At 42.9% G+C, this 13439-nt stretch overlaps 1 protein-coding gene and 1 long non-coding RNA gene across 5 annotated transcripts in view; one reads left to right on the forward strand and one right to left on the reverse strand.

Annotated features, from left to right (window-relative positions):
* Tulp4 (TUB like protein 4) overlaps positions 1 to 4246 on the reverse strand; it is a 241596-nt gene extending 237350 nt beyond the window's left edge. For 2 of the 4 annotated variants that reach the window (XR_007109580.1, XM_047559408.1), the window contains exon 1: positions 4106 to 4245. The gene's annotated coding sequence lies outside the window, so the exon portion shown is untranslated. Of the gene's footprint in view, positions 1 to 3317; positions 3841 to 4105 lie in introns of those variants that run through there. The other 2 variants (XM_047559409.1, XM_047559410.1) reach the window with 2 other exon arrangements.
* A 2589-nt stretch (positions 4247 to 6835) lies between these two features.
* LOC124989554 (uncharacterized) lies at positions 6836 to 12715 on the forward strand. Its single transcript, XR_007109581.1, has 4 exons — positions 6836 to 6889; positions 7390 to 7511; positions 8230 to 8334; positions 11420 to 12715. It is a non-coding gene; the product is annotated as an uncharacterized LOC124989554 (long non-coding RNA).
* The last annotated feature ends 724 nt before the right edge of the window (positions 12716 to 13439 follow it).

Genomic DNA, 13439 nt, shown 5'->3' on the forward strand with positions numbered 1-13439 from the left:
TCCCAAGCACCGCAAAAAAAAAATAATAAAAAAAAAAATTAAAAAAAATAAAGACAAGCACTAAAATATCTACTGACAAAATTACAAAACGATTTCTGTTGCTTTAAAATAATCCCAGTGCTCAGTGGTAAAGCACTAGTCTAGCATGTGTGAAGCACTGGGTTCAGTTCTCAGCACTGCATATAAATAAAGGTCCACTGACAAAAAAAAAAAAAAAAAAAATTTTAAATAAAACATTTAAAAAATAAATAAAATAATCCCAGGATAGGGGAGAGGAAAATATCCTTCAAATAAGACAGGAGATGTTTTAGGACTGCTGAAGCTGGATGGCAGATACAATGCATCACTATACTAATCTCTTTTATTTAATGTTTAAAATTTCCATAAAAAATAATATTTATACACAGAATGCTCCTAGCCATGAGTTTAATCACCAGCACCACAAAAAACCAAAAAACAAAAAAACACTGCTTATGTTCTTAGCCCATTTTCCTAATGAGGTACTCAGTTTTCTTATTGATTTTTACAGTTCTATAGTGCTTCGTAACTGAAATGCTCGATGTGTATGTTGTGCATAGTTTTCCAGTTCGTCATTTGTCTTTTTGTTCATGCTATTCTTTACTATAGATATTTAAAATTTTGCATGCTTTCATCTGTACTGTTATCAAGTCAGCTATAGTGACACACACCTGTAATCACAGGTTTTCAGGAGGCTAAGGCAAGAGGATCAAAATTTTGAGGCCAACTTGGACAACTTAGAGACATCCTGCCTCAAAATAAAATTTAAAGAAAAGGGTTGGGGATGTAGCTCAGAGTCAGAATGTTCCTGTGTTCAATCCGAAGTAACTCTTCCCAAAGGGAAGAAAACTTATCAGATCTTTTACTTTATGAGTTTTTGTTTGGCGTGAAGCTTAGACTTTTTCTCCATATTAGAATTATATTAAGATTTACCTACATTTCCACAAAAATTTATTTTATTTTAGAGGAGCCCTATATACATACTTTCCACACAGCAAAATACACCACCATAACATTGGCTGGGAAACAAAAACATCATCTGCATCAGCTGTAAATTTCAGAAAGATGTATCTATTATATGTCACAATCCACAAGGAAGAGAAGTGACAGCACCCAGTAAGGACAAAACACATTTAGTTTTATCCCTCATAGGTCTTATGTTCTAAAGAAGTGATACATATTAAATAATAACTGATTTTGTTTTCCTGTTTTAATTAAATGAAGGTTCTACAGTTTCTGGTGATCAGTTGTTAAAATTTAGTACACAAAAATTCAAAATGTTTATAAACAAAATGTGGTATGTAAATATAAAGGATTATTCAGCCTTTTGAAAAAAGGAAATTCTGGCACATGCTACAACATGGATAAATCTTGATGACATCACGTTAAGTGAAACAAGCCAGCCGCAAATGGACAAATACTGTGGTTCCAATTATATAAGGCAACTAGAGTTGTCAGATTCATAAAGTCTAAAACAGAAAAGTGTTTGCAAGAGAACATGGGGAGGGAGAATGGAGAGTTATTGTTTAATGGTACAGGATTCCAGTTTGAGAAAATGAAAAAAGTTTTAGATATGCATGGTGATAATGCTTGCATAAAAAAACATATTTAATGCCATTAAAATGGTTTTATATGTATATTTGACCATACAGAAAATCTAGTATATTAAAATTTAGCAAATAGATTAACAATGTCCTAGACCAACTTAAAGAAATTTGACTTAATTACATATTCCTTGCAGTCTCTGCAGTCTCATTAAAGGCAAGTGTACAATTTCTGCAAAGCTTTTGGTAATACTGAAAAATCTTCACAGAATCCTCAACAGGAACCAATATAGTAACCAAACCATAGCGTTTCATACCAGAGGTTTCACTCAATTTTTAACTGCATTTTACAAAGCACATGCACAGTTGGGCCACTCAATCTGTCTTCACTCTTTCTTCCTCCACAGAAGAAAACAAGAGACTGTAAAAGATGCTGTAAATGCTTTGGAACACTAAGGCATTGATTGCCACCTAGCTTCTCCATGCACCGGGAACCACTCAATAAACTTTTCTGAATCCAGACATTCAGTGTAAGCTGCAACAAACCCCAGAAGAAAATGTGGTCTTTGCATTCTGTCCTATAAACTATCTAGTGAGGGCTGAAATTTTGCATAAAGGAAGGCTGCTGTCTCTCCCCTTTCTTCCATTATTTGAGATCTCAGCAGCAGCAGGGGATGCTTCAATTTAAAACAGGTTTCATGTACCACCAATCCTTGCAAGGGTTAAAAAAAATCAATTCAATTTTAGTAGGAAAAATAAGGTGAATAACCAAATCACCACTCTTACACCTCCATATCAGAACTAGAAAGTTCCAAATGATGCAGCCTTTCTAAAGAGGACAGTATTTAAAAATATACAGTAGTAAATACAATGTAATAACATTGTACTCAATCACGAGTAATCATAATCAAGGCTTTCTATTCTTATTCCATGTCTGAAAGCTTTAATGTGTTAAAAAACATTTTTCCTATATTACTTATTCCCTTCTAATTCAGTACTACACACCTCCCCTATGTGAAAAAAAAAAAAAAAAAACCTGCTAATTGCACAGTCCTGACAAAAGGGACCTCTTAAAAACTGTTAAAGGAAATTCTCATTTTTTGTACAACTTTCATGCAAATTACCATTTTTTAAACTAAGGGACTAAACATTAGGCTTGGCTATTCATAACATGTACTATCATTTCCACAACAGAAAACTATTACAAAAATGGGGATAAGTGTGAATCTCCCATTCTCAATGTGCCTATCACTGCACAACGCTGAGATCAACTCCAAACTCTGGATTTCAGTATGGCTAAGTACAAGGTGCCCTGTCACTTCACACCCATCCCAAAGTGGAACTGCAGCAAGCCTGCACTGCCGGGCCTGGAGAGAACTCTCCAGGACCACAGCACCATTCCTGGTAGTCTTGCCTGCTAGATGCAAACTCCAAATAACTGAGGAATGGAGACCCGAGACACGGAGGGGAAACAAAGAGAATTCTAGATGGATCTCTGCACTCTCCAAAAACCTTAGAGACAATTTCCTCTGTGCTACCTACTGCGAGGTCTTAATGGGGAGCTCCCATACAGAAAAACCCGGGAAATGGGTCCCTGGCCAGGGGAAATGATAATTCCCAAGGGGAGAAGTCTTACCACACTTTCGGATCACCTGGGCAGGTTAGCCGGCAGGATGAACAGGTCCCTAAGTGACATGAGGCTCAGAGAGGATGGCATCACCCTCATTTCTCACCACAAAAACATTTGGCCCTCACCTTCCCAACCTTGAAGTGGTGTCGTGACGGAAGACAACTCCCTGCTAATTGCCCCAAGCGGGTCAAACTTTGCATCGGCCTGATGCACTGGGTTCGGAGGCACAGGGAGGGAGGAAGGGTTGGTGCTGGGAGCGGAATCTCCGGGATTTGTCAAAGCAAACAGCAGACTCCAGACAGCAGAAGCGCCGGGATTTCCATGCAGCTGCCACGACAGGTGACCGGGCGCTTTGCAGACTCCCCGCTCGCTCCCCGGGCTTCACTGAAGGTGGGGCGGGCAGGAAGGGGAAGGAGGGAGGGAGACTGGACCGCGGACGGGAGGTGGGCAGAGCGGGGAGGGAAAGCCGCTCCATGCCGACGGTGCGGCGGCCAGGGGGAGCACAGCCCCGTCTCCCCGGGGAAGCCGTTTTGAGGGATTTTCTGTCTCCACAATTAGGAAGAAAAAAATGGCTCCAAGCCAAACGCCTCCTGATCTACACACGCACACACACGCACACCCCAGCTCCGCTGTCGCCCCATTTTCTCACGGGCTCGAACAAAAGGCTAACAGCACCGCCGCAGCCACGGCCGCCCGGGGCCAGGTCGGACGCCCTCTCGGCGCCGCGCCCTCGGCCCACCCGGCTCGCCCGCCCGCCCCGGCCCCGCCCGCCGCGCCCACCACGCCCGCCGGCGCCGGGCCCGCGGGGCGCACTCGCCCGGGCCCGGGGCGCTCCGGCCGGCGCCCCTCCTGCGGGACGGCGCGGCGCCCCCGCCCGCCGCGGCCGGGGACGGCGGCCCCCGCGCCGCCTCACCTCCCGCGCCGTGGCGGCGGCCCCGCGGCTCTCTGCGCCTCTCCGCCTCCGCCTCCAGCAGCCCCGCGCCGCCGCCGCCTCCCCCCGCGTCTCGGCCGAAGTCTCCGCCTCCCTCGGCCGCCTCGGCCGCCGCCGCCGCCGCCGCCGCCGCCGCCGCCGGCCGGGCCGCGCGCCACGTGACCGCGCCACGTGACCCGGCGCGGCGAGCGGCGCCTCCCGGGCCAGCCCGCCCGCCCGGACCGCGCCGCTGGCTGCTGGCGCTGCCCGGGCCGTTGGTGCTGTCCTGCCGCGCGCGGGGTGGCCTCGGCCTGGTCCCCAGCGCGCCCCGTCCCCCAGCTCCACAGCGCTCACCTCGCGTGCCGAGGGGAACGGAGCCACTGCCAGCCGGGCCGCCCGCCTCCACCCGCGAGACCCCCAGCCTCGCCAGCTCCCGCCCGCCACCCGCGCGCGCGCACACACGCACACGCGCGCGCCCCCGGCCGCCCGCTCCCCGGACCACCGCTGCACGCAGGCTGCTCGACGAGGAGACAGTGCCTGGCGTGGTCCTCGGAGCTGCGAGTACGTGAGCAGCCCTCACCCCGACGACGTCAGGATGTGTGTGCGGCCCGACTCCAGTGGCCGGAAGTGGACCTCTCGTTGTGCCTTCAGCGAGAGCCACTGTAGAGCACGGGTTTGCGGGACTACGGGCAGCCTGGCGCCCGCGCACAGCCCCCGGAACGTCTTCCGCGCCGAGCGGCGTCCAGGAGCGCCTCAGCGGCCGTCTCGAGGGCGTCCCTTTAACCCACTCAGGCAAGAACTCAGCCTTTCCGTCTTTAAAATTGATATTCTGATAAAAATGAAAACTTCAGTCATTTCTTCTTCGTTTTTCATCTTTACAGAGAAAAAGCATTGCTGATTGTGGGAATATTCGCATGTGTGAAGGAGAAAATCCGCATCCTTTCTTCCTTGAATTGAGATATAGTTAAGAAAACTAGCCACCCTGCAAGTGCTCAGCAAAGTTGTCTTTGCCTATCTGCAGAAGTTTCAGATCAGTTTCAGATTAAGAGTTACTGCTTCTGTGAATTTGGTCAGAAAGAAGAGAGTTGGATTGAGTGTTAAATTATAAAATTACATGCCTGTGGCTTTTAAAATGTCGACAGATGCTACCTAGCTACCTTTATCTTTAAAAAGGCAATTTTAGGCCAACGTGGTGGTATAAACCTGTAATTCCCAGCTATTCAGATCCTGACACGGGAGGGTGGTAACTTGGAGACCAGTCCACCCAGGACTTAGGGAAACACAGTGTCAAAACAATAAAAAGAACTGGAGATGTAGCTTGGTGGTGGAGCACCTCTGGGTTCAATAGACAGTAAAAGACACACACACACACCAATTTTAAAACAATGTTTACTTCATGTATGGTAGCATATAAATAATATATTTAATAGAAGTACTAATATCACCATTATTTCACAACAATATAAGCACCCCTAAACTTAAAGTATTTAGGAAACAAAACTACATTCAGATCTTAGAGTACCTTACATATAAAAGGTAAACCTCAATGAGTGTCATGTCTACAATGCTTCAGTTTAATATTCCATAAAATTCTACTTCCTTTGGAGAAAAGAAAATTTACAGTTTCTAAGCAGAATTACTTAAAAAATGCTTAGATAACATTTTTATAACTTTATTTATGTTTATATGGTGGTAAGGATCAAACCCAGTGCCTCATAAGTATTAGGCAAGTGCTCTACCACTGAGCCACAGTCCCAGCCCAAAAATACTTATATAATATTTTTAAAGTTTTTAAAGTATTTCTCTCTCCTTTCTCTCTCTCTCTCTCTCTCTCTCTCTCTCTCTCTCTCTCTCTCTCTCTCTCTCTCTCTCTTTTTCTCCCCTCTCCCTTCCCCATCCCAGACACAGTGATACAGTGATAAGCAATCAGAGACCTGGAGCAAATTATGAAAAATCTGACCCTGAGGATGAAAGATGAAGACACACAGTTGAAGAACTTCCTTGAACCAACAAATGCCATCCATATATAACAGTAAATTATTTAATACCATCAAGACATTTTTTTTCTGCAATGAAACTAACCTTGAAACTACTCTTCTGCTAACATCATAGTTTTCCATGAATTTCCTTTTACTATTCTGTTTCTTTTCTCTCAGTAGCAGCCTTCCATCCCTCACTTTGTTGACCCCCTTAGAGATATACTCTCTTCCTCTGCATTTTCAGAAGCAAAATTGTTTGCTTTAACTAGGAGATTCTTTTATAATAATTTTGTTAAATCTGTTGTGAATCTGCATTTTACATTGAAAAAAAAAAACTTTCTCATGAAATGAAATGTGTATCCTCTTATTTAGAAATCTGAGGCAACTGGGAGCCATTAGGAAGAGGGAGAATTGGCAAGGGGGACCATTCCACCAGCCTTCAAATCCCACTGGTCCAATAATTCTCATTTTGTTATGTCTAGATATTAGAAATTTTAGCAACACACTTGAAGAAATTTAACCTATCTACAATAATTGCCAAATGATAATTACTGTAAGAAACAACATCTCTGGTATTACTAACCCAATTCACTGACTTTCATTGGGTTCTAAGTTCACATTTGCAAAAACTTCTTCCTTGCTAGGCATGGTGCATGCTTGTAATCCCAGCGGCTTGAGAGGCTGAAACAGGAGGATTTCGAGTTCGACACCAGCCTCAGCAACTTAGCAAGACTCTTAAGTAACTTTAGCAAGACCCCTGTCTCTAAATAAAATATAAAAAAAACAGGCTGTGGATATTGCTCAGTGGGTAAGTGTTCCTGAGTTCAATCCCAAGTACCCCAAAAACAAACAAACAAACTTTCTCCTACTCTATTCAAGTTCCCCAAAGTTCTGAGGGATATGTAACTTTCTTACTGAGTTATACTTTTCTTGGTCTCTGCCTTGGGTCACACCATGAGCTCATGGTTCAGACTGGATATGAAGGGCATTCTACTTAATAGGGTGATAAACTGGTTGTAATGTAAATGTTGACCATCCACCAAATATGGCTGAGCACCTGGGAAGGTGACTGAGAACACCATGCAGTTGAGTACCACTGTCCTATCCTAAAGTTGAGCCTGAGGTCCTAAAGTCACAGTACAGTTACAGGGTGCCTCACTGATCTCCTTCCCTTCTCCCTTCTTATCTCCTTCCGATCATATTATTTTGAGACATCCAGAAGCTCTTGTCAGTAGGCCTCTTCTTGGTCTCCTTACCACCCAACATTTGAGTAGGTATCTCCCCTACTTCCTGTCTGTGACAATTCAGAGTCCAAAGGTTCCGGTGACTCAAGCCCTTCAGCCACTAAGACACTGCATACAAAGATCGGGAAACTGAATCCTGGAACATCAGGAGATGGCAGCGGAGCCCCAGCTTCTGGAGAATAAGTTGTAAGCCTTTTGTAAGTGTGTCTGTCCTGAGAGCCAAAAGTGCCAGTGCCAGTTTAGGCTTCATTACTGGAGACGCAGCAGGCAGCACGAGGGAAGACATGCCTGTGCCCTGTAACCTCTGCTGAGCCGTGCTACATCCAGGGCTGGTGCCACCATGGCCACATAGGAAGGGCTATAAGTCATAGCATATTCTATGCAGTTTTACAAATAGCTGTTGAAAATAAGAATGTTTAACCTGGAAAGAAACAGACTACTCTGTTGTTTGAGGTTGATCATTGTGGGAGTGCTATTTATTTTTTAAATTATTTGAGTTCCTACATTAGGAATGAAAAACAGTGTGTGGGAATTTATGGTGAGGGGATTTGGTTCAGATAAAGAAGAACTCCTAACAGGGTGGCCTACAGGGTGGGTAACTTTGGTGGTTGGCTTTGGGTTCATGTACCTATCATTTTCTGGTGAACTGAGCTGAACACTCAGCAACTTCAAGGTCCTGCTCATCATTCTCTCTTACAGCCTCAATATCCAGTCACTTAATAGCTTTCTCTTTCCCATCCTCCTTAGAATCTAGAGATAAGACACACTAAGACCCATGGCCTAGGACCAAAAGGACAGCTCAGCTCACTCTGGAAAGGAAAAAATGGGAAATGAGAAAAACAGTTTTTAAAAGAGAGAGAGAGAGGAGAACGCTTTTATAATTGTCTCTTTCCTTCTATCCAAGGGAAGAGAAGAGGTAAGCAATTTGCCATACTTTGCCCACAGTCTCCTTCCTCCAAATGTTGGTTCTTTAGGAGCCCTGAATACTTACCAGACCTTCTTTGAATAGGTAAGTGTGATTGGGTACAAATTGTTCTTTGAGCAAAACAGTTGATGGTCTTCTAAAAGGCACTGTTGGCTTGGGAACACTTTTTCCTTTTGAAAATGTGCTAAAAGCTGTCTCACATCTTGACACACACAAGTGATCTCTGGAGAGGAGGAAAAGGTTTATAAAAGAAACCTGCATTCTTCTAGGAGAAAACAGATCAATAACCCCCCCTACACACACACACACCTTTCTCCATAAGGCTCAGCATCAAGGGCATGACAGACTGGCCCTGGTGAAGGCCAGTGACAGGGTAGGGCTTGGAGGCTTCAGCAGAGAAGTTACTGGGACAGCAGAAGGAGATGCACATCATGGGCCTGTGTCAGAGAAGGCTGGCAGGGGCTGTAAGGTGGTGCGTTCTAGACCCAGTTTTGACACAGACCTTAAGAGGCATTGCTTCTGAGAAGGTACAGGTGCCTTGCAGTTGGCAGCAGAAGGCTGTAATGTTTGAGACTGAAGACATTTAAGGGAAGGCCAGTAACTGAGGCAGAATACAATGGGAATAACTTGACTCAGATATCAGACGTCTTAAACATTTTGGTCTCATCTTTTTTGTATGTCCTGTTTGTTACATCTTGTTTTTTGTTTTAATCACCACACAGAAGATTAAATCAGAACTTATGAAGACCTGAGCATAGTGATGCAAGCCCCTAATTGCAGCTACCTGGGAGGCTGAGGCGGGAACATCACAAGTTCAAGGCTAGCTTCAGCAGCCTAGTGACCCTGTCTCAAAATAAAAAAAGGTTATGGATGTATCACAGTGGTAAGAGTGCTTGCTCAGCATGCTTGAGACCCTGGGTTCCATTGCCAGCACCAAAATAAAAACAAAAACAAAACAAAACAAATAAAAACTTTCTGAAGAATAGGAGTGGGGATGTAACTCAGTAACAGAGCACATACTTAGCATGCCCAAGACCCTGGATTCAGTCTCTGATACCTGCCCTGACACCCCCCCCCCAAAAAAAAAAATCTGAAAATTCAATGCGTAGCTATGGTCACAAGGTCTGGGTTATAATTCCTAAGTTATAATTCCTACAACCATGTGGTGACTGGGTGAGTTTGGGCCCATTACTTCCTCTCTCCAGTCTGTATCATTTTGTAGTCTGTATAGGAGTAGGGTTGGGGGTCAGGGTGTTGGTTCCTGATCCTTTCCAATTTTAAAATTCTAAAATTCTGTACCACTTTCATTGAGGTTCATTAAGAGAGAACTATAGAGGGCCCTCCCATAAGGAGTTTTTTGGTTTTGTTGTTACTAAGCCACATGAAAGTGAAGAACAAGGCCAATTGCAAGGTGGTATGGGACATGACTGCATGCAGTTTTAAACCCAAGTAGACTTAAAATGCATGTAAGCATCAAAATGAGTTTGCTAAGGGGTGGATTTCCCTAATTGCATTTTGTTTCTCCATATCAAGTTCACTTAAGCTGGGAGGGCTATACTGAATAGAAAACAAACACCCCAGGGCATTTCACAGTTAAATTTCTCCCTCTACCCCATCCTTTCCATTTCTGTCTCCTCTTTAACTCATCCTTTTCTTCCCTTGTCGGTGAATCCAAGATACATGTGATACGCAACAGACTGAATGAGCTACAGATAGGAGAGACTGTTGGTCCTCTATTATGCCACATTAAGAGATGTCACTCTTCTCACTAAATTGTCTTGTTTTGAAAAATACAAATGTTTTTCATAAAAGTGGGTAATATATGTTAATCAGTTAAAAAGTCACTAACAGGACCAATGATCAAGTATTTCTGTATTTTGGAGACGTCCGCTATCATTTTCTGAGAATATAATTACAGTAGACACAGGTGGTTATACCAATGGCCATCTCCCCTTTTGCTTCCTTATGAGCCCTAATTTACTGAACTATCTAATTTCCTCTAGGAAGCCTGGCTATACCCAAACTCTCTGATCTAGAAGTCAGTGGCTCTTACCTTGTGATCCCCAGAACAGCAAGCAGCACTTGAGAATTGTTAAAAATGTAAATTCTCAGGCTCAAATCCAAATTTCCTGAGTCAGAAACCCTAGTGTTGGGAGTTAGGCAGCCTGTTTTGACTGCCTACACGGGATTCTGATGCATACCAGGTTTTGAGAGCCATTGCTATAAGTCAATCTGAACAATTCTGTTCTCATTTCTTAGAAATACACAAATGATCCAGTTCTGGTCAGTTAAACAGGAGGGGTAATCTGCCGGGGGAACCTTTGAGAAAAAGTGTCTCAGCTCTTAAAAGAGGGTCTTTGGCTCAAACTGTTCTTATAATAATACTAAGATTAATTTGCAGTTTTACTCTCACTCTTTCATGAATGTATAGTGGACTCGGCTACATGTGTGATACACAACAGACCGAATGAGCTACAGATAGGGAGACTGTTGTTCCTCATTATGCCACATTAAGAGATGCCACTCTTCTCACTAAATTATCTTGTCTTGAAAAATACAAATGTTTTTCATAAAAGTGGGTAATGTATGTTAACATATAATAAGTTTGTTACTATTATTTGTAGATGAATTACTATTTTAAGTTTAGGACTCAGGGGTATAGCTCAGAGGTAGAGTCTGGCCTTGTATGTGTGAAGCCCTGGGATCAATCTCCAGCATTGCCAAAATTTTTTCCTCAGGCTTTACTTTATTAAATGGTAAATAGAAAGAGTCATAGCCCACTTTTTAAAAATTCTCTTTGGGTGTCCTTAATTTTAAATTTGAGTGTAAAGGGATGAAGTCCTAAAAGTCTAAGAACTGATCCTCCTAGAGAGATGCAGTGTCTGGGGCTGCTGCTGCCATCTTGTGACCATGAGAGGAGACAGCCAACACAGTGAGGAAGGTCGAGCACAGAGAAGACGGCCTGGGTCACTGACCCTCTGAAATAGATAACCTGTGTATATGCATGCTCCTTCACTTCATTGAAATGTCTTATTCTCTGAGATGATAAATTGCTTAAGCAATTTTAGGTTTGGCTTCCTCTTACTACAAAATCTTCCCAGCTGTTTCAATTTACATTTAGCTCTGAAGACCTCAGTGACCTTTATATTCATTTTGTTTGTGTTTCCAGGTCTTTATGGATTACTGCCACTATTTACCAAATAAAGACACTGAAGCCCCAAGACAAAACTTTAAAAGAGAATAAAATGTGATGTGTGTCATTCATGAAGTTAACAGATATCAGCAAGGCACGGTAGTACACACCAGTAATACCAGCGGCTCGGGAGAGGAGTCAGGCAGGAGGATCACAAGTTCGAGGGCAGACGGGCAAGTTAGTAAGACCTTGCCTCAAAATAAAATTTTAAAAAGGGTTGGGAATGTAACTCAGTAGTAAAGCACCCCTGGGTTCAATCCCAAATACTGAAAAAATAAAAAGAAGAAAAATAGAAGTCAAAAAGCAGACAAAACCTAGTGAGAGTTTATTAGAACCCAGACATATTTCAGAAAGTAAGACTTCTGATTGTGTACCAATACCATTTTAATTTTTCCTTTGTAAAATTGCTAGTTTTTATGTAAATGCTAGCTATTTTCATTTAAACTCAATAAGTTTAGATTTTATAACTGTAAATTTCAGACTCTGAAAGTGATGTCTGCTAATAGGATCAGTTAATACAAATTCAAGTCATATCTTAAACATTGTTCCAAAGAAAATCACTTATTCAACACTCAATAATGTTTTTAGTTGTCAATGAACCGTCATTTTTATTTATTTATATGCAGTGCTGAGAATCAAACCCAGTGCCTCATACATGCTAGGCAAGCGCTTTACCACTGAGCCACAAACCCAGCCCTAAGTAAATAATTTTGTTATATAAAAAACTAGATAGTGGGTCTGGGGATATAGCTCCATTGGTAGAGGCCCTCTAGGCCCCAAGGTTCAATCTCAGCACCTAAAAAAACAAAACAAAACCAAAAAAACTAGATATTGAAAGTCTCCAAAAGACTTAAATATTTAACTACTGTTGAAGTTTCAAGATTCCAGAGGCAAGCAATCCCAGCACTGATTTACCTATGCTGAAATAATCTTACAGCTACAAAATCAAATCGCCAAAGAACTTTGGATATTGTGTAACAGGTTAACATATTTTACTCCATGGAAAAGTTATAGGCCAGGCTATATGGGCAATGACTAAACAGACTCCATTTTACCTGGACACTCCATGTTATGTAGGAAATGCTTCTCCCATGGGAACACCCCACCTCTGTACCCGTAAACAGTTGCTTAGCCTGACTTGTTTGGTAATACAAAATGACGAAATAGAAATTCTTGTATAATGAAAAAGTGTTCTCTTTTTGATTCTTTGTTTCCTAAACAATGTACCATGTTAACAGTGATTGTTTAGATGTTAGTAACCATTCTCTAATGGTACCTAAGTAAGGTCATTTTGACCACTTCCCCCTCTGCAAATGATTTCAGATCCCATGATGTTAGTTTGTAATTTTAAATCATAGCTACAGACACTTATGATTTATGTGTTGATTTATGGTATAAAAACCCCTGCAACCCTATGGTTGGGGCTGTTCACCCATTAGCCTTTTTTGGGTCATTGTGTGAGGCAGTCAGTTGGCCGGCTTAGTAAAGACTCCCAGTTTGGACTTTTCCATGGTGACTGGTCTGTTTTTAAGTTGCGCCCCATAACAATTGTAGCAGAGATGGCCAATTGTCCACCAAAAGCCCTTCCGTGTGACAGACCCTCCACCTAACGGTAATGGATGCTTGCCAAAGAAACATGAGAGGAAGTGATGTGGCTGGCTTCCAGCCCAAGCCCTTAGGAAACCAATAGTCTTCTCCACGCCACTCCCATCAGGCACCTGGAGGCCCCAGGGAACAAAGCCCACTAACTGCAAAGGACTTGGGTTATTGAATCACTTGTGCTGCAGAGCTGACTGCCAATAAGAAACTATATGGGACAACTAAAGAGTACAGTACATTTTATTTTGTTAAACTTCTGAAGGCTGCAGCTAATATCAACATAAATGTGAACATATTTTGAAGCACTGAAGCTTAAGAAAAAGAAGCGAGACTCACACATTCACTATTGTATCCACGTCCCCTAGTACAAGGGCAGGTCATGATTAGATATGCAATA

The sequence above is a fragment of the Sciurus carolinensis genome, chromosome 7, assembly GCF_902686445.1.
Source record: "Sciurus carolinensis chromosome 7, mSciCar1.2, whole genome shotgun sequence".
NCBI classification, from domain to species: Eukaryota; Metazoa; Chordata; class Mammalia; order Rodentia; family Sciuridae; genus Sciurus; species Sciurus carolinensis.